Source organism: Mixophyes fleayi, chromosome 3 (assembly GCF_038048845.1).
Source record: "Mixophyes fleayi isolate aMixFle1 chromosome 3, aMixFle1.hap1, whole genome shotgun sequence".
In the NCBI taxonomy this organism is placed as follows: Eukaryota; Metazoa; Chordata; class Amphibia; order Anura; family Limnodynastidae; genus Mixophyes; species Mixophyes fleayi.
Window position 1 is genome coordinate 224,152,144 of NC_134404.1, and position 23,111 is coordinate 224,175,254.

The following is a 23,111-nucleotide window of genomic DNA, read 5'->3' on the forward strand; positions in this document are numbered from 1 at the left end:
AGAACAACTATTGCTTTTTCTTTTCCACTTCAGCTTGCCCATACATGCTGACTACGCAATCTCCCCTGGCACACTTCTGTATTGAAGAGGGAGGGATGTTTGTGGAGCCTTAGCCACACATCTACGTTCACTGAGGGTCGAGGAGAAATGGGGAGGGGCAGGCAGGGGGGCAACAGAACTTCTGATGGCAGCCCTGATTGTAGCAAGTGTACAGTATGGTAGAAATTAACCCCTTTCCACAGGTTTTCAAGGGCATCTTCTGATTAGGTTAACGTTATTTTGGATATAACATATATTTCAGGCAACTGTGTCAGATAAGATGTGATTATTGTGTTGCAGTATTGGGCAGTGTATTGGTATGACAAAATAATGCTGGATGGCTGTGTGGGTGAAGAGAAGCTATATGAGTGAGTGACCCCTTAAAAATTCTGTGCTCCTATACTTTTTAATTACATATCTGGCACTAATGATATGAAGACCTGCTATAGTAAATCCAAGGCAGCCAGAAGGATGTTCCAGATATTTGAAATAGTTACAATTAAGTTATGCATCCTGTGACTCAATGGTTGACATAGTGACTGTCTTTCATTGTAATTTGGAAAGCCAAAGGGTGTTTTCTCTTACAGGATTCTCTGGAATCAAGTAATCAGCAGTAGTAAATTTAACTAATTTACTTGATACATAGCAAAGAAATAAACTGAAATAATATTGAATATGATGCACAAATTCTAAATTCAATTTATATATTATACAGGGGCAAACACAAGCAAGTGGCTTTATATAGTCAATGGAATATATGAGATATTATTATGTCAAAAACCTTTAACAAAACTACACCTTAAAAGCTCATCTGACTAGTTTTAATGCAGATTATTTTGGTTACCCCTATATAATAGAGAACCCACCTTACAATAGAGAGAACATTTTATTAACCTCTCTACAATTCACTTTGGTGGGTTCCAGGGCCGGATTTACCACTAGGCAACCTAGGCAACTGCCTAGGGCCCAGCGGTACCCAGGGGGCCCTGCCAGAGCCGACGGTGAGCGCGGTAGGCAAAGCAGAGGGGCACTCCCCTCCGCCTGCCATCCCCCTCTGGCCGCCGGCATAATACACAAGAACCGGCAGAAAATAGACTTAAGAAAAAAAAACCAACAAGTCAGCTGACCGCTCGTCGGGTCCCGGCAGCCTCTCCTCCTCTCAGTGTCTCAGTGATAGAGAGGAGCAGAGACTGCCGGGACCCGACGAGCGATCACGTGACTCTTTTTTTATTTTCAATCTGTTTGGACTAACCGAGGAGGAGCAGCGCACCGGAGAAGAAAGGCAATAGAAAGGTAAGTAAAACAACGGAGGGACAGAGGTGGTGATGGTGAAGGGGCACAGAAGTGGTGATGGTGATTGGCACAGAGGGGGTGATGGTGAAGAGTCACAGAGGTGGTGATGGTGAAGGGGCACAGAAGTGGTGATGGTGATTGGCACAGAGGTGGTGATGGTGAAGAGGCACAGAGGTGGTGATGGTGAAGAGGCACAGAGGTGGTGATGGTGAAGAGGCACAGAATTGGTGATGGTGATTGGCACAGAGGTGGTGATGGGCACAGAGGTGGTGATGGGCACAGAGGTGGTGATGGAGAAGGGCACAGAGGTGGTGATGGTGATGGGCACAGAGGTGGTGATGGGCACAGAGGTGATGGTGAAAGGGCACATGTGATATTGTGAAGGGGCAAAAGTGACAATGAAGGGGCACAGTGTGATGATAGAGGGACAAAAGTGACAAGAGCACATACTTGGATTTATGCGTATTATTTTTGCAAACAACTTAAGTATTTCTGCCCTGACTTCAATATTTATTAAGTTGTTTTGACCCAACTACTTAAAAAAACGGGACTGCTCGGTAATTATTTAGGGGTGCCTTTTTCTGCAGCAGGGTGGCCTTGCTCTTTTCACACGCCCCCAAAGATGCAAGCCACCCCCCCACCTCCTTTGGCGGCGTGCCGCCGCTGAGCGGCGGCACATGCTTTCACATTTACTTAACTATAGGGGTATATGGTAGGCATGCGGCGGCACATGCTTCCACTTCTACGTAACTATAGGGGTATATGGTAGGCTGCAAAAATATAGTGCTATGGATTGTTTCAGGGAGGGGGCCCAAAAACAGTATCCTGCCTAGGGCCCTATGAGGTCTAAATCCAGCTCTGGTGGGTACCCTCCTGCAGACCACACTGTCTCTTAGCTTACTGGAGAAGAAGTTTGGCTCTACTGGGACACCATCATACCCAATATACAACTACCAGCTCTCTGATTGGTGGATAGTTCCAGCCATTCGCTAATAAGTGTTGGGGACCTCCTGATACTCTGATTGGTGAATGGCCAACAAGATCCACCAATCAGAGTGCTAGGAGCCATTTATAATGGCCTGACAGAAGCCATCATTCCCTGTAAAACTACGGCCTCACCACCGTACATGGATGTGTCTAGTGGCCAAGAGATGCTGCCTGTCTGTTCCATTGGTGTTTATAATAAAACATGGAACAACTGAGTAGCGGTCTCTACATGGCCCTCAACCACCAGACGCACAGGTGCACCCTTTAATTGTTGCCCAAGAAAGTTCAAGCTGTACAGGTCTGGGAGCACATTCTACTATATATGTGTGTATATATACTGTATGTGTGTGTGTGTGTGTATATATATATATATATATATATATATATAAAATCATTAAAGCCACTGATAATTGAAGTGAATAAAATCGATTATTTCTTTACGATGTTTACAATGGCACCTGTCAGGGGGTGGGATATGTTAGCCAGCAAATGAATAGTCAGTTCTTGAAGTTGATTTGTTGGAAGCAGGCGCAAGGATCTATGCAACTTTAACAAGGGCCAAATTGTGATGGCTAGTCGACTGGGTCAGAACAACTACAAAACGGCAGGTCTTGTGGAGTGCTCCTGGTATACAGTGGTTAGCATCTATCAAAAGTGGTCCAAGGAAGGACAACCTGTGAACCGACAACAGGGTCATAGGCACCAGCGCTCATTGATGCGCGAAGACAAGCCCATCTGGTCCAATCCCACAGAACTCTAGCACAAATTGCTGACAAGACAATTAATTCTGGCTCTGAGAAATGTTTCAGAACATATAGTGCATTGCAGCTTGCTGTGTAGTCGCAGACCGATCAGATTGCCCATGCAGATCCCTGTCCACTGCCGAAAGCGCCTACAATGGACATGTGAGCGCAGAGCTGGACCATGGAGCAATGAAAGAAGATGGCCTGGTCTGATGAATCACATATTTTTTTACATCATGTAGACTGCCTGGTGCATGTGCATTGTTTACCTGGGGGAGAGATGGCACCAGGAGGCACTATGGGAAGAAGGCAAGCCGCAGAGGCAGTGTGATGCTCTGGGCAATGTTGTGCTGGGAAACCTTGGGTCCTGGCATTCATGTGGAGTTCTGTCGATTGAAAACCCAGGGTTTGCTGTTTTTTTTTTAAGTGACTGGAGAAGGATGCTATCAATTACTGGATTTAATATTGGGACCAATCTTTCTGACTTCTCCCTGTTTATGATGGCTGACATTAAAGAAGGATAAGTACGTTGCAATACTAGTGGGCATTTGCTATGTATGTGCTGTCACGTGTTCCAATATGCTGGAGGGTTCCTTTATACACAGCTAATATACCTTCTACAGATCAGCAAAGGGGAGTTATTGCAAAACCTGTAGCTTCAGTCTGCTTGGTGACTTTGTCCTAAGGATAGTGAAATCTCTTTTCCCTGGATGACAAGACTGTGACATTTTTATTTTGCATGACATTTGTGTGATATGTTGATTTTCAAGGTTTTATGAATCATTAGACAATTAACTGATATTAGTCTGCATAGCAAATTTTAATCTAATTGAATTATTAGTTTAATCATTGTTTTAAACAAAATAAATATATAATTGCATATTTATCTGTGTTCAGCGCTCTCTTCTCTCTTTTTTACTCATTGTTTGTTAATACAGGTTCCGGATCCTGTGCTTGAGAGTTGCAGTCGAGATAAACACTGTCTATAGAAACGGTTCCTTAGCGCCCATTATATTTGTATTATTGTTCGAACTTAAAGTATCAGCTGCTAACGTCTTGGTGTCAGATACCACAGGACACCTTCAGAGGTCTTGTGGAGTCCATGCCTTGAAGGGTCAGAGCTCTTTTGGCGCCACGTGGGCGATGTAAACAATATTAGGTGGGTGGTTTTAATGTTGTGGCTGATCTTTGTATATGTATAATATTCTGACTCATCTACTGTCAATAACTACAACAAGTATGGAAATCAACCTTCTTGAGACAATTCATTGTCAAGCTTTATAAAACAAATGCAAAACATGGGTGTTTCCACTGGTTTTTACCAGAGAAACTTGACTCATGCTTTTAAATTATCACCTTTCTCTTGCATTCATTATAATGCTTCCTCAATGTGGCAATGCTTATTAATTACTTCCTCAATTATATTCGGCCATGGCAAGCCTTATTACAGTGTTTATCTTTCTATTTACTTCTTAATCTAGTCTACTGATAGTTTAATGAAGTTGTGTATAAATAATGGTAATGCACTATGTCATTATAATGCATATATTTTGTAAATATATTTCACAGCACTGAAAACATACAAACATCCATGCACAATTGTAGATTACGGTTCATCGTGATATAATCACATGGCAAAACATAATGGTTTTAATGGCTTCCTGGATGTCCTTTATTCACCTCAAATTAGCTACAATTTACAATAGGTTTCCAACAATTTCTCTCTTTATTTAATCTTGTTCATCTAGCAATAAACCGGTATGTACTAAATAATATAAACGTGTGATGTGAATATACAGTGATGTCCCTGAATCATGATCCGCTACAGCAAAGGTTTACAAGTTTACATCTATATTTAATTATTTAGATCACTCAGCTCATCAGTTAGTGCAAATGAGAGTGATAACTACAACTTGTGTTTGTCTGAAATTGTGAAGCTGTTTTTGGGCAGGTGTGCTCCGATGCTGAAAAGTGCCATAGCTAATAATGGTAAATATTTAGATGCAGCAGGGAAATTCTATCTCCTTTAATAAAGGTGGTAAGTTGCTATTAGGCATGTAAAAGGAAATATGAGGCGGGTTTTATGGCCAAAGCAACTTGTGTGTCCTGCTTTATCATTTCAAAATTATGGCGCATGCTGTAAATGCTGTCAGTAAATGACTGCTTGCGTTTGCAGTCATCAGCCCACCACACTAGCAAGCCTCCATCTTATCCGACTACGCAGCCTGAGCAATTCATGGCCAGATATGTCCAAACTGGTCACTCCGGTGAAAAGTACTACTGGTAAGGGATAGCTATCTAACCTGATAAATACATACTTGTCAACTTTATAACACTCTCCTCTGGGAAATCCCAGTGGGGAGGTCAATGACAAGTACCAGAAGGGCATGGTGCCATCAATTGTGTCATTTTAGCATCCCTACCATAGTGTTTTGAATGATGCCCCTGGTGGCCTTACCTGCAATTACATGCAGACCTTGTTGCTACGACAGACTGCTGGTGGGTACGGGCAAACAGTACTAGCACATCCTCCGAATACACGAGAGTGTAACACAAGTTCACATGTGTCATGTGTGGTGCAAACTAAATTTTGGTGCCAGGCCATCTCAGTTCAAAACATTTAATAAAGGGTTGCAAGAATTTTCACAATTTATATGCCTTCTCCTCCTGCACATTTTGTTTAGCAGATTTTATTAGTATCTCCTCTCATCACACTCCTCCACAGTACTTATAAACTTGCAGCATGTTACTTATAAGCCCTGCTGCTGGGAGCAGTAGTTTCACAGGCATAGACCACAGGTGCATCACACAGGCTCTTCAAGATATTTCATCTCACCCAGTCACAGAAATGCAGACAGAAAATTACAAATATGTAGGACCTCCATCCCACTCTCCAGGGACTCCTCTGCCATGCGGTCTCCAACCTCTATACCAGCTGCACTTCCCAGTTAGCCGAGCTGCACCGTGCAGCAACCACCCTACATGGTAAGGGGGCTACTCCATGAGGTACCAGGTAGAAGGAGCTCTCATATTATTAAATTCCTCCTCTGCTTCCCCTCTCTGCCTTGCCTTACACTGGCTTCCTTTCCCCTACAGAATCCTCTTTAAACTCCTCACCATCTCCTACAAGGCCCTCTCCCACTCCACTGTCCCTTATATCTCTAACCTCCTCTCCATTCACACTCCCGCCCATTCCCTGACCGTCGCCTCTCCTCTGCACTGATCACCTCATCCGACACCAGAATTCAAGATTTCTCCCACGCTGCCCCCCTCCATTGGAATGACCTCCCTCGCTCCATTCACCTGTAAACAAATCTGAGCTCCTTTAAAAGGGCACTCAAAACTCATCGGTTCCTTAAAGCCTAAGAGCCATCCACCTAACCTTCTCCATCCTTCTTCACCTTCTCCCTCTTTCCTGTTCGCACTCCTCCTGTGCTTCATACCCTCTACTGACTTCTCTCGTGCCTGCTGTCTGTTTCCCCTCCCTTTAGTATGTAAGCTCTTATGAGCAGGGCCCTCTTCCCTTCTGTCTCTATTCCATTTCTTCTTCTCATAAGCCATTGTAGTTGCTATGCTTGGAGCTATTGGAGTTTTGGTTTTACTTGTCTTGTTCTATATTGTTGCACCCTGTATGGTCCACTGTGCATATTCTACTTTGTATTTGTGCTGCAGAAAACTTGTGGCGCCATATAAATAAAGAATAATAATAATATCAGTGCATTTCTTCCTGTAGTGCCATCCTATGTGTGCAGAGGTGGTATTTGTGGGGTACCCCTGAAGGTGGGGATCCTCCTGCTGGTACCTTGCTGTGTGCCTCTCTCTGATAGGATTCTCCTCCACTCTCTTATTATTTCATGCTGGCCCTCATGGCACCTGTCTCCATATATTGGGGCAACCCCAGTTTATGGGAAACCCCTTATGGTGCCTCCTATCAGTTAGGGGTCTACATATTCTATATTGCGGTCCTTATTATGCCACATGTGGAATTTTCTGCACACCCCTTCCCCCTTTTACTTAAAATTGGTCTTTAACATTATGGGGTTCTTTCAACTTTATTATTCCTCCAGGGGGTATATTTACTAAACTGTGGATTTGAAAAAGTGGAGATGTTGCCTATAACAAACAATCAGATTCTAGTTATCAATTATTTAGCACATTCTACAAAATGACAGCTAGAATTTTTCAAACACGCAGTTTAGTAAATATACCCCAAGGAAATCTTTCAACCTATGGCCTCACGGCACTGCTCACTGTCTCTTTACCGGGGAAACAGCACTCCCCATTCTCCTCCCGGGTCCTGGCTTAAAATGGCTGCCTCCACCCAATTTGCAGCGAAACCAGAGTCTTTATAGACTCTGGCTGCCTATGTGAGCCTTGCATAGACAGCACGATATGTGTTATAGCGCAATGCTGTGATCTCCTCATGACGCTGCTGAGTGTGGGGCCGCATGCCAATCAACTTCACTAGCAAGTGGGAGGAATCATGGGCAAAAGCCTGCTCTTCCAGGGTCCTGGAGAACTGCCCAAAATTCGGTGGGCATTTATTGGAATCAGTTCATTGAAAATTGTAGAGAGAAATGAGTACTTTCTCTTGTGAATTAAGAAAAGTTCCAAACATCCATTACCTTTTGGCCCAACACACACTTGAGTTTGTGTCTCCAGTTAGAAACAAGAGCGATGCTGCAATGTTTTGTGGGCAGTCGTTTCATTTATTCGCATTCACCACAAGTGAACCCATGGGGTCAATCTAGCATCCTTCATTCATGCAACCCCATAAAAACGTGAATGAAATAAAAATGTCTCTTTGTCAGCAGACTTACAGCATATAATATGGACCCTTTAGACGTTTTTTGAAAACAGTACATTGTGCTCATTAAAAAAATTATTAATTTGTAACAATGTTACTTGATATAATCAGACTAATATATTCAACTATATCTGTATGACCAACAGGGGCGGGCTGGGCCGCTCAGACTCACCGCTATTAGGCCGCCCTCTGGATTCAATTCCACAGGATTTTTACCCGCGGCCGCATCTGATGACACGAGATACGGCCGCGTCGGTGCACAGGCGGCCGCATCCCATGACAGGGGATGCGGCCGCGCCTGATGACCAAATCATGTTTGCTTAGTTTTCTCTTATTTCCTCCCACTTCAACTAAGGGTATTCTGAATATATACTTTCTCCTTGATTTATGTTATGTTTTGAATGGATGTGGTGCTGAGTAGTTTCTATGTATTGGTGCTTTGTGATGTGATTTAAATGTGGGAATGGAAAGTCACTCCCTCCATGTCATCGACAAGGCCTCATTTTCACATCCAAATGCTTCAGCAATATGTCTCCCTACTGTAACAGGTTCAGTAACAGTACCTCGCTTTAAGGAATTGTTATAAAGAATAGCAAACATTTTATTTCCCTGGTAATTGATTTTGTAAATTATAAAATAAGGAAAAGCAGACACAGTGTTTTCCCAGTGTAAAGACTAGTATGACAACATGAATCAGAGGCTAGTAGTCTTGTCGGCTAAAATGACTAATGTGTTTGTGCAAAATTTTAAATGTGCATGATAGACATGAAAACATGGATTGTGAATTTGCATGGTTGTAAAAGTACTTCTTTGGTCCTTTTTATATTATTTTTGTAATTGTAAATTCAATTATGTATAAATATTTTTCTTTGTATGGTAATGAGACTGTACTGATGCATATTGTGTTATAGAAAACATTTGATGCTTTTAATCAGTAGTTCAATCTATGTTACAATGACTTTTCAGGTTGCCATGTTTCCCTTTCCTTTACAATGTTTTTGATTTGGAATGACTTTGGTTGCTGGTCTCATCTTATGGTATCTTGTGATACCCAGCCTATCAATGCTATAGACACCACTTTCAACTTGTTAGTCATTAGTGATAGTACTAATGTCAGCTACAGATGTTAAATTCTGTAACTTGGCCTGAGCGCTAAATCAGAACCCAATTTGGTCACAAATGTGTTTGGATGAGATCCATCCATTCAGTGCTCGGGCTGGGCTGACAATTCCCTTATGCGGCTGCACACACAGGCCAACAGAGGTCATATGAGGTCACCCGACCACCCTCACCAACATGGATTATTAGTGACATTTTGGGACCACACATGCTGCTATATTGGACCAAATGCTCAATGTTGCTGCAGATATTGTAGCATGTGTGGCCAGCGTAAGTATCTATTATTTGCAAGAGTGAAAGTTGACATAATTGAGGAAAAACCACCCCAACTCGCTCAATAAAATAGTAAAAATTTTGTAATTTTGAAAAAAATCAAAATAATACCCGTACTCTGTAGCAGTAGACTATAAGCTTCTAAAAGCTATATTTAAACATATTATACAGTTTGTTGATGATGTCCCTGCAGTTGTACCCTAATTTACTTATGCATTCCATCATGAGAAACAATTTAAAAATGCGTGAATCCATGCGAGTGTATATGCTGATTATATGTTGATGGATACGGCAAGTACAATAGGTGTGTCCTGTACTTAGTAAAACACACTAAACAATAATTGTTAGGTAGTTCTTCTATCACTTTGTCACAAACAGGATGAAAGGGTTATATTTACATTACAAATGTAATCCAGTATATCAGTATATGTTAGTCATATGTTTTGTATTTGTAAGCTTGAAGAACAATGTCACTATTATTAGAACCATACAGAACCATATAGAATATGACTGTCAACACTCTTTGAGCTCTGGAGAAGAGAACAGGTGTTGTTCAACCCATTAAATAAAATATAGTAAGTGGCCCACTCTGGGCCGCCATCAAAAATTGTGGAGCCCAGTACAGATGAAATTGGTAGAGCCCCTTTTCCTTAACCACCTTAACCCCCTCCTGGGTCCAGTGAGCGCAGAGGTGTAGCATGGAGCCATGACACACCGGAAAAATATACCCCCTAGAGCGCCCCACATGCCAATTACATGGCCCTCAGACCTCCTCACATGTCCCTTACATGCCCTCAGACCTCCCCACATGCCCTCAGACCTCCCCACATGCCATCAGACCTCACAGACCTCACAATATGCCCCTTAAATGTTCATCTGACCTTCCCACATGCCCTTTACCAGAGAGAGAGAGGGGTTGGTCCTTTGATGCACATGGCACATACTCTGAGTGGGAGAGAGATATCCTGTACATTGCACTGACTCTGGGAAAGGTTTTACTACTATTGGCATCAGCCCAGAGACAGCCTTTGTACAGGTCAAGCATTCTGGTGAACCCTCTACTTTTCTGCTACAGTGGGCATTTTCAAATAGTCCCACCAGACAAGACATAACATTAATACCTACCCCACATATTATAAATAACACCCCACACTTAACAATAACACCCATTATAATCCCCCCCCACACACACACATACACATACAATTAATCACCCCATGTCAACTGGGTCCTACATAGACCAGATTACATGTTCAAACCAATGAACCCAACTCAAAATGAGGACCTCTACAGATTATTGAAAAAATGCTATTTAGAAAAAAGCTTGCCATGGATGGCAATTCTCCTGGTTAGTCTGGGCACCGAACACTAATACCACCAGTACCCCCCTGATGGCAGGCCTGTTCACAAGACTCACAGTTATATTACAGCAAACCAGTGCAAATAAACACAGCAATGCAAACATGCCAGCCACAAGCCTTCAGTGCACGTCATGAATTTGTGATAGTCCACAAGGGGCCAGTTACATGTTTTCAGATAAGGTTTCCCACAATGCATCAGAAAGACAAAATATCTATACATAAATAGACATTGCTGCAACCTACTAATTGTTGCTCTTTAGTTATTTCCAGAACTGGATCAGGACTCTAGAACCTTATACATGGCCATGTCAAATCTGTATTACATGTATGCTTTTAGCATGCATAGATTTAAATGTATAGACGAGTTCCATTAATTATGATGCCAGTGATGACCTGACAAATCCACTGTGAATGTAGGCAGCAGAAAGAAATATAAAAATATCCCAGAAATGAAACCCAGATTATAATATGGAACCTGTTCAAAATGACTTCTCTCTTGAACCAACTCCTGTACTTACCTGTGCAGGCTGTGCTGCTGAAAGCTGTGGTGAAGTCTTGCAGATGTCCGTTGGGGTGGAGCTTGCAGAGTGAGTAGTAGGGAAGCTCTTAGTCTTGCGAGATAAGGAATGAAAGCTCTGCTGCAACCCAATTACTGCAGACAGTCGATGCCCAACATCCCCCCCACCCCGCACCATCAAAGAACAATAAAATAGTACACCTGTGCCCCCCGTACCCTCCTGATGGTGGCCCTGGGCCCTCCCAATGGACAAGCTAGAATATATGCAATTTACAGATTTGTAAAATATCTTACCATTAATCTAAACTAACTAAACAAATAAATATTTATTGTAAACATTTTCCAGTATTGGTTACTGCAGCTCAAAACTCTTGTAGTGCTGCACTTACTGTTGGAAAATAACTACTATCTACTAGTAACCACTAATCACTTTTTAATAAACTATGCCCTAAACAGTTGAGGAGACACTCCCAGAAGCTTCTTTGCTAACCTGTTGAGGAGGAGTTGACCACCAAATGTTGTTCTTCCACATACTATATTCATGGTTGGATGACTACTTTTAGCTTGCTTTAGTTGGCTTCTGATGTTTAAATTCCTCCTACTCATTTGTCAACTGGTTTAAGCTGAATATGTTTGTGTTATAGAACAGGAAAAATAGTGCTCGCACTGGGGAAAGAACCTTCCTCATGAAAAATAACACTAATATAGTACATATGAGTACTATCACTCAATATGTGTTCAATTGTTATTCGAGGGGGTGCGCCACCAACTCAAACAATAGATCAAAAAAAGGGGAGAGGGACAGATATTGGGGTTCAATGAACACTGAGGGCACTCCAGTTCATGAATGATAATCGTAGTAACATATAACATATAACAGGACCGTAGCCTTTATTGAAAGAAATGTATTTATTAAAATTGAATTGTTGAGGCGAAATATAAGGATAAAAACAAGTGAAAAAGAGATAGACAGAAAATATGTTAAAATAAGAGAACCCTTCAGTGACTGCCGCTTAATGATATAATTCAAGGGAACTGAAAATATGAGTATTGCGAAAGTATTCAGATGGGACTAAATTGTACACATATATAGATACAGATAGTAACAAATTTGGGAATAAGAGATGGCAGTAGTTTGTAGGCAGAAATTATATGGACTAGAGTTCAAATGTAAGTATTCCGATTGTGACACAGTAGTCATATATGCAACGTTGGTTCCAAAATGTAAGAAATACATAGGCGATCAAAATTAGTATCTAATAAATAGAAGTGATCCATCTAGAATTACTGTTGCCATAGGTATATAATGAGTAGGAACCAAGCATAAGTCTGGCATATGACAAATGCAGTCAGTACCAAGCTCATAGTCTGCCAGCGCCTATCTAACTTGTCAACTAACAAGTATTGATATACTTATAAAACCAAAGGTTCCAACTCTGAGATCAAGGATTAAAGATCTCATATGGTCATACAGCCCTCTATATAATCCGGCTCAACCTCAACCTTGTTAACAGTATGAATAACTATGCTAAATAAGAGTGATACGCTCAGCGCGGACTGGTATCCAAATTCAACATATAAATATCAAAGAATAATTATATCAGAGCAGAGTCACAGGGAGAGGAGATGTAAAGCTGATGAACGGACCAAATCTCACTTCCGGGGTGTGACGTCACAAATGACGTCACACGTCCCAACGTACGTTTCGCCAATAGCTTTAACAAGCGATGTTGGTGTTATAACATGCTACTAGCAGGAAAGAAATGTTTCCATTGAACATATATAACCAATATAAAATGTTGATGTGCACAGTGCAAAAATGTCTTTGGACCTGTGATGCTCCATGGTTTGTGCAAGTGCATCTATATTTCCTCAAGGGTACATAGGTTTATGGAGCAAGGTGGCTGTATTTTCAGACTAGGCTAATTATGTGTGCTTTGCTTTTCTGAGAAATAGCGACAAGATTTCATTTTCACAGAATAAGGTTATTGTAATGAGATAGATTTGTAGAGTAAAGAACATTTTCAGTGGATTTTTTCAGTCTTCAAAAAGATTGCACCAGCTGAGAGCTAGTGGAGATCAGATCTCATCCTATACTTCATGAGACCTGTTTTGAACCTCCATATAGCACTTAGAAAGAGAAACACAGAGTAAATGCTTCATACGCATACAAAAATGTCGCCCGCAATAAAGACAGTCCCCATGTCTCCACACTCTCATAATAAAAATAAGTCATATATTATGCTAAAATGTGAATTATTGAATGAGAATGACCAGATTGAATATGTCAGAAGATCTGTCTCCTGGGGTCCCGTGAGCAGGACTGTCAGTGGAGTGATGCTCACAAAAACTACTACGAGGGGAAACCGGTGATGGCTAAACTTGGCCTAAAATGAATCTGTCATTTATAGATTTAGAACTAATATGCAGTATGATTGGTAACCAGCACTGTGTTCGTAACCAATCCTAGCACAAGGTTCTTCTCTTAGTAGTTTCTATGAGTGACATCTGACGCAGCAAGTCACTCATTTCTGTTAGTTATGATACTTATATGGTCTGTCCACAGATGTTTAGAGGAGCAATGCACATGAAAAAAGATGGCCTGGGTTATTACGCTGCACCCACATTGGGACTACTGTATTGAACTCAGGGCAAATGTGTTGGTGCTAGACTTTGGGGCTACTGCATATGACTTTGAGGCTACTGTTTTGGACTGTGGACGCCATTGTGCTGCAATTGGGGCTTTACACTACTATGGTTAGGGAAGCAAAATGTTTCAATGTAACAAATTTTAATTACTAGAACAGTTGTGCTAAAGCTTATTCTGCAAATAAAATAAATGCATATATGTCAGGAATATCTAATGTGACACTGGGATATGTCACTTTTCAAAAAAAGTTTGGAACTCACTGGATTAGAAGATATTCTTAAAGGGCTACCAAATCTAAAACACAAGTTGATCTCTTTTGAAAAAGTGACTGATGGCTTTCAGAGTTTATATGTAAATGTTCCTAAATCATAAAAGTTTAGATTAAATATATGTTTGTTATCTATCCCATTACTTTGTTTCCAATTATATGGGCATAAAAAAAGAACAAACAGTAACACCCCTCCCCCCACTACCAAATATTGGATCTGCACATAATTTGCTACATAACAAATGCCGACCATACCTGTTTTGCTCTGTACTGATTTGTCAGGGGCATTGTTTTTTATTCTAGTAGTTTGGCCTGTATTATGGGACTGATGCAGATTTGGATGTACTCCAGTTTGCGTAGTGTATTTTACATGCTCTGCACATGCCCAGAAAGTGGGCGCATGCATAGGCACCCATGTAGATTTGCATGTTTCTGCTGCTTACACTACACCTGTGCATGTACGTGCAATTGTGAATGGATAAAGACGTATATATACTTGAGAAAGCCGTATTATCTGCGTGTGGTCGGGGGCTGGTGTAAATAGCGGATGAAGATCTCTGGCATAGGGAACTGCTATTAAATGGCTGCTTGCAATTGCACCACTGAAGCTGATTTATGCTTTCTTCGTCTTTCTGGCATAAATTAGCTTATGTTTGAGTTGTTTCTTCTATATTAGAGATGGGCTTTATTAAGATTCATTGATATCTAATAGCTAATGCATTTGTTCCACATCAAGCAAATGGATAGAATCATGGGCGTAAGTGGGATGTAAGTGTCTGCGACATGTTCCTGGTGTAAACTGGGCGCTTATGCTGGTGCTAAGCTGAACAGATCATTAGATGCGTAGGGGCTCATCATAAAGGTGAAATTATGCGATTTTTCCATGTTTGAAATGTAAGTTATGTCTATTTTGCGGCCAACCCTCCATTAGCCCCTATGTGTTTTAGTTGGTCTTGCTTAGATCTGCACTGCCCTTTGTATATATCAATTGATATTGGCTTTACAGGAAAAAAGATATTGAGAGCGCAAAAACTGTGAACCAATAGTTAAAAAGTATAAACAATTGAATTTATTGTAAAGTCACATAAAGACACATATGAGTGAGTAAACAAATACATCCAATCACTGAAAATATTGATCAGCAAAATGTTTGAAACTATACAATATCTCAATCAAACTCTCTTAATGAGCAGAGCACATAGAACAATCTCTCCTGAAGTGGATTCACTAAATGTGAAATGATTAATTGGTAAGATAGTTCACATGAAGGTAGAGGTGCAGTGGTGCTCCGCTAAAAAAGTGCCCTGTATTGTATACAGCACTGCCGCGGACGCTTCTTTGACAGCGCCGCGGCTGCTGTATAGTACAGTGCAGCCGAAACGGAGCTCTCTAGGGGTTTGTTTTTTTTGGGGGTGGAGGAAACCCCCCCTGAAAAATCCTCCGTGCGCCCGTGAGGTACTAAAATAATCACAGCTTCATGTGCGTATTGATTGCCATAATAAAACACTCAGTCTGGAGGGTGTATGTATGCCAGAGATTATAAACGGTAACAGGCAATTGCCTTCAAACCACAGATGATAGAGTCCGCTGAGTAGTGAGATAACCCACATGTATATTGAAATGTTCGAGTAAGCACAGCTTTGTGTGTAAATCACTCAAGCAAAAAAAACCTCAATAAGAGGAAGACTATAGCCTTAAAAATTGAAGGTACTTAGCAGTAGTCGCCAGCGGGCGGTTGAGATGTAAGAGATATTGGCTTTGTTTACTCTTCTGTGGAATCCCTTAGTCCAACCATGAGGTGTAAGATGATAAACCGGCTTACACCTCCTGAGCCAATTGGGTGACCCATCCTTCCTTAATACACTACTTTTTGCTGTAGATCAGCAACATCCTTTGCAGCTGGCATTCAGGATAGGGTAGCATATATAATATGGCATTCCTAGGGTTAGAGACCATGACATTTGTTAACATGTGTTCCCAAGCTTTTAAAATAAATAAAATGTTTTACTACTAAAGTTTAAAAAACAAATATATCTGAATGCCCCAATTGTATGCCTGGATTTACTAGACTTGCTGTAGAGCAATCACTCACGTAAAACCATTCAAAGCTGCACTACTACCTATGTGGTAGAACATTTATGTCTGCGGAATAGCGGGATTACCAGTCACAAGCTTGAAAGTCTGAATGGAGCAGTCTCTGGGCTTTCGAGGAGGGGAGAGAAAAAGTTAGCTGTTCATTGTAATACAGCTATAAAGACTAAAAGTATTGGTACAAAATGGTTATCAATAAAGATGACTTAGTTGTTACCATATTTGTATTAATTTGAAGTATTTCTAATAGGTTGCCTACTAAAATGGCACTAATTAAGTTTATGGGCTTGTAGTAAGCCATTATCTAAACCTCCTCTCCTACAGTCAAACTCTTTTGCAGCCTCTATTACATATCTAAAATTAAAGGCATGTACAAGACATTATGTTACTGTTCTAGCAACTTTAGCTTTGACTATGTACTGCGTATATGTTTCACTGGCAATAACTTGCTTACTATGACCTTTTCTGTGAACTATGTGTGAAAAGTGTGAATAGAAGCCACTAGGAAGGTAATTCTTCATTATCGTCATACTTTTTTTTTACATGAAGCTCAGAAACTTGAGTTTTCTAGTTTTTAAAGAGAGGAGAGGTAAGAATCACTCTGTAACATTTTTATACTTTTCAATATGACTAATTTCACTCAGGACATATTGTTCTGCTCTTGTATTTCTCTATTCTATTGCACAATTGTATTAACCTGAGCTGAGTTCACAAATTTATGTTAAAGCTATTTTCAACATCAGTTACCTCTGAAATGCTTAACTCATTTGGGTAATAAGTGTCGATGTGAAATTAGAGCAGTTTGACTTTGGTAAAATGGGTCATGTTTGGAAGTATAGAGTTTTAGCTTATGTCCACCCAGATACTTTATTATAGTCTTTTTTAAAAATGTTTAATAGTGTTTCTGTTTCTGAAGTTGCATCTGATAGCCTGAAAAATGACGTACCAGAACCAACTTGTACCTGCATACATGTTTATGAACAGTTTTCTTTACATTTCTATAGAAGTAAATGGGGACACATATGAGCCATTTTTTTGGAAATCATGTGTAATGTATTACGGAAGGAGCTTAAAAATTGCCCTTTACATGAACCCTAATGCGGAACAGGAACAACAATGTTATTTTAATTTCTCATTCCGGCAGCCTCAGATTGAACTTGGCAATGGCTAAATGTGCTGAAATGTATTTTGGTAATGGAGATTGAATGTTTTGGCATAACAATTTGGTGATTGCTGATGGTTTCAGAGGAGTACATTTATTATTTATTAATATTTATTTATATATCGTTGACATATTCCGCAGCCCTTTACAATTGGCAACAAACACAATAATAAAATAAGACTGGATATTAACAGACAAAGAGGTAAGATGATGGGGCAAAATAGGCAGGGACACAACCCTACAATCTATAGGAAAAAAGTGTAATACATTTGGTTAAGTGCCACATAGTGCACATTGGTCCAGCCAGACAACCAGGGAAAAAGTGCTTAGAGGGATTATAATAGGTTATTTTTTTTTTTGGGGGGGGGGGGGGGGGGGTAAGAGGCTTCTTTGAGTACAGAAGGAGAATAAATGTTTTGAGTGAACTATGTAGATGGGTGATAATCAGATAGGCCAGGGGCGCTAAACTGATGGTTCAGGAACATAAGTGTGCCTAAAGAGGTGAGTATTCAGGGAATTCTTGAAGGTTTGAATGCTAGAGGAAAAGGTCTTCTGGTACGAGGGAGGGAATTCCACAAATTGGGTGAAGCCCGGAAAAAGTCCTGTAATCAGGAATGAGAGCAGGTAAAGTGTGTATATGATAGATGCAGATTTTGAGTGTATTGGTTGTGTTGGGAGATATGTTACGTGTAGATATATATGATGTTGCAGTTTTTCTAATGGTATGTTATAATCCAGAGAAACTAACACTGAAAGAGCGATTTGATAAGTACGATGAGATTGGGCAGTGTTCTAAAGCCAGAGAGGTGAAGGTAGTGGTCAACAGTTTTAAGTGCTGCAGAGAGGTCCAGCAAAATTAGAAGCGAGTAGTGTCCTTAAGATATAGCTGTAATTAAATCATTGACCACCTTAGTCAGTGCAGTCTCTGTGTGGTATTAGAATTGAAAGCATGACTGATGAGCATCCAATAGATTGTATGAGGAAAGAAAGTGTGTAAAGCATGTGTAGGGAAGCCTCTCAGGAGTCTTGGATGGGAAGGAGTTTTATTCAGAATTAGTTTTTTAAGAATAAGAGTAATAACTAGATGCTTTAATAATCATGAAAAAATAAAAGTGAAGAAATAAATGACAGGTTTTAGTTAAAGCTGTGATGAGCACAGGGGACAGCAATTGACTGAACTGAGAGGGTGTATGATTAAGGGGACAAGTAGTATAGTGGTAGGAGTAGATAGCTCATCTTCATTTGTGGGATCAAATGAACAGAAGTTGCCAGACAGTGCAGGAAAACAATTGATCCATTTGATGGTCACAAAGAAGATACCATGACATGTCAGGTCTTCTGAATCTTGTCCTTGAAGTAGGAGGCATGATATTGGGTATTGATGGTGGTTGAAGTGATTGATCTGGGAGGGTTGGGAAGAGATTTAAATGCAGTTAAGTGGTATTTGGGTTTAGAAGCCTGACCGCAGATGAGAGATTGGAAATATGTTTGTTTTGCAGCGTCCAGAGCATTTCTATGGTAGCAGTAGATAGCAGTATGTTTGAGGAAGTCAGTAGAAGTACAGGACTTTCGCCAATGTTGTCCTATTTTTAGAGAAAGTTTTTGAAGGCAACACATAACACATTTCTTAAGTGTGCCATGGCTGAGACGCTGAGAGCAAAAGTATCAAGGTGTTCCCAAGGCGTGGCTAAGATGTCATGCTAGCAGGTCAGGGCAGAAGAATGTAGAAAATGGTTGTTGTAAAGAGGTGGAAAGTTGTTAAAAATGAATAGAATTGTGATTTCTACTGGTATGAGGAGGCGTGGCAGAGATCGAGAGCAGGGGGGTTAAAATGGTGGAAGTGAGTTTGCAGATAATAAAGTGAGGGTCTGAGAGGGGGGTGTTAAAAAAAATCACAAACTGGATAAAGTCTCGTGGAAACAAGAACAAGAGAGTGGTCATTACAATTAATAAAAGAGTCAATCCACTGGGAGAGAGGACATCAGAGGGAGTGTGAATGAAACATACCATAGTTAGAAAGGAGCTTAGACTATGGACAGTGACAATTGGGACAGTGACAATTCATGACAGTTGATTGATTCTATAAGAGGTCCCCTGTAGTGATTGGGCCTGGTACAAATATAAGTTTGATATGTATGCTTGTGGATGAAAGCCATATTTGGGGGTATAAAACATACATAAGTAATGTTTTTTTATGTTACCTACTTGTCTACAAAGCACATTTCAAGGTGTTTGTCCACCTTACCATTTTTTTAAAACACTGTACAAAAATCAATCTGCACCTGCTTTGGCATGTTGGGTGGTGCTCTAGTTCTAGTATGATGGAAACAATACAAACATCACAAAGTCCAACCTACTACCATTATTGATTTCAGGTTGGGGCACCCACACATTCAATTACAATTTGATCCAATCGTAAATTATAAAGAGGAAAAAATGTGTTATAATGGAGCACTCAGGGCCTGATTCATCAAGGTACGCAAACGCATACGCATCTGTGTTTCATACTTTGAGTGACGCAAACCGTTATATTTGCGTTGGAGTTTGAGATTGAGTTGACTTTGAGTGCCGCATCTGCTCTGTTTGCGCTGCGTATGTGGTGTTTTTTACGTAGCTCAAGTCCCGTTTAGCAGATGCGTATGCGTTTGCATACCTTGATGAATCAGGCCCTCAGTGATTAATTATAATATAAAAAATAACTTATTACAATATAATTAAAATTATTCATGTAGAGCTTCACAAACTTCCTACCATACTGCAGATGTGCTAGCGAAATATTAAAAACAATATAAAATTAATCAAAGTGCAATAATGTGATTTAAAATAGCAAAATAAATTGCTATACCTCGCTTACTTTTTATATTATAATTTATCACTGAGTGCCCTATTATAATACATTTTCTCCTTGTTCTATTTTACTATTGTATCTCTCCTATAATACCAAGATGTTTAGATGCATTCATGGCTATAATTAATCTGGAGAGTGTGGGGACATCAAGACTGTATTACATGTGGCAGTTTGATGTTTGAAGCTTTTTATTTCATAGGTTAAAGTCAACCTGGAATTGTGCTTTCCTGCAGAAGTAGAACGAGGCACTCCAAAATGTATTCTATTTTAAGTTTAAATCATAGTGAAGTCTTGCAATCGCTTTGAAGAGTCAGATTGGTCGGGAGTTAAGAGATATTTGATGCTATAGCTGACTCATGATACAAGTATAAGCAAATTTCTGCAACACTGGTCTTGATGCAAGAAATGTAATATAGCTTTATTGATACTTAAAAATACAAGGTTTTGAGATCTCACAGGACTCCTTTCTCAAGACATGGAACATTTAATCAAATACACTTATTTATGATCAAAGACCCACCTCCTGGAGAGGTCCTAATCAACTCGGGTACGACAGTCAAATTCAAACCATCTAAGAAGAACTGATAAAAATATAAGGAGTAAAAAGTTCTGGATAAGAAACCCACATTGGTAGTATTGAAATAGCAGAGTAAAAAGGATGATGAAATATTTTATAAGACAAAAATCTTGCCTTTAGGTCAATATAGGGCAATGTCTTACTCTTCCATTTCAAACCACAGGTTACATGCTCTGTTAAGTACATAGCTCATGAACAATGAGAATCTGAAGTAAAATATAGAGCTACAGGCTTATAATAACAAAGGGTTAGTCTTTTTATCATATACTTTTTTTCTCATATGGAACTTTTGAAAAGCAGAAGTATTTCCATAGGATAGCGTGACTGGATCATTGATAAATAACTTATTTGTGGATGGATCATGTGGAAATAGTTTAAATGGTGAAAGGGGGAAGGTGGAGTGATTTTCAAAATAGGCATTTCATTTCATATGATATTACTGCTTTTAATTTTTAAACATAATGTTAAGTCTGTTTGTCTAATGGAATTATTCCCCACCTACTAAAGCTCAACATTTTCCTATATTGATCCATCATTCAGTGTTGGCAGTGAAAGCTGGTGTGTGCAGACTAATTTACCTTCATAGGGAACAATGCTTCCTTTTTGGAAGTGTGTTCTAGCTGCATTCTGTTGTCACTGAATGCACTCTAAAACGCTGAAAAAGACTCAAAGACTTTGACAATGAATACGAACACTAACATGTACTGCAGTAAGCCTGATGTAATTTTATTGCTGCAAAAGATGGTGCAACAGTTAAATCCACAGAAAACAGGACACTCAGTGCAATAATTTGTAGGAGGACAGTTTGGCATGATCTCTACTAAAAACTGAGTTCAATGGAGTTTATGGAACAAGCTTACTTAATAAACATTAGTGTTCTCATAAAAGCTGTTACAACAGTTTTTGCCTCTCTTGTCGATAAGGGCTTGTTCTGTCTGGCAGATTCTGATTGGATGAAGTGTATAATACACTGACACACCCTTATGATGCAACTGTGAATTTAGATGGAATCCAGGGAGACAATTCTGGCACCCTTTTTGTAATGTGACCACAAGGTTTTCTGCCCACAGAAGTGAGAACACAATTTGGCGTATTGTTCCATATGTCTGGAGGCAAACAACTGCTGCAATGTCATACAGAGTGTTGTAAGAGAGAGAACGTTTTCTAAGGAACAGAAAAACAGAAGCAGTAGAAAACAAGAAATGTCCCGATTGTTACATCAGATAGAGGGTGAATAAATATGTTTAATTTAAAATTATTATTACTTATTAGATATGTATTATTTTTTCCTTACTTTAACAGTGATCATACAAAAATAAAAGAGATCAGGAAAGTACTGATAGTGTAGTGATTGAGAATGAAGTAAAGAACATCCAATAAAATGCTGCTTACTTTGATAAACCTAGGTTGGGAGGTATAAAACGGAAATATGTGATGCTTGTATGTATGTGGTGAAAATGGTGCATATGTAACTGCAAAAAGCTGTTGTAAACCATAGCAAACATGTACTTGTAAACAATGACGTTAAAATATAATTGCTTATCCAAATATTGCGCTCTCACCCATATTATTATTATTATTATTATTATTATTATTATTATTATTATTACTACCATTCGATTCAAGCTTTGGGCATCTCTAAGGTACATGCTTTTCAGTCATATCATTTGCACCAGTTACAGATCAGGTGTGAGTGCCGAGTGACAATCATGACGGTCATATATGCATGCGAGAGTATGTGTTTGCAACTGTAATAATGCATTTTATGTACAGTAGACATTAAGAACATCCTGATAGATGTATTTCATGGGGGGGGCAAAAAGAAAAAACTATTTAAAAAAAATAAAAGATGAATTGTATTATTAACAGGTGACAATAATTGATTTCTTTTTTTCCCTGTGAGTTCCGCTGGGACTTTATATTCCACATATGTGTTGGACGTATCCTGCAGTGTATTGTGTCTGTCTCAATACGGCAAGTGCCATATATGCAGAATTTACCTACACCCATTTTCAACAAGAGATGTTTTGTCAGATCTGCTTGTAGTTAAATATGGACGTGTGTATGCTTGAATTACGTACTTTTTTTGTTTTAAAAACGCACAAAAAATGAGTTTCCCTTTTCCTACTCCATGGCAGCCCTCACAATGGGTTAATACTGGGTCAGCTGAATTATAGACAGGAAAAATTTTTATTCACCTGGAGGGTATATAATGTGGCTCCTCCTACACACTGGTGTCTTCATTTCCTGTCTCAGTGAGTTCAGTGGTATTCAGCATATTGATGCTGACTACACCGACAAAACTTACCATGACATCTTGAGTCCGGACGGCTGCTTTATGACGAGGATCCATTACGACTCTTCTGTAAAGCGACT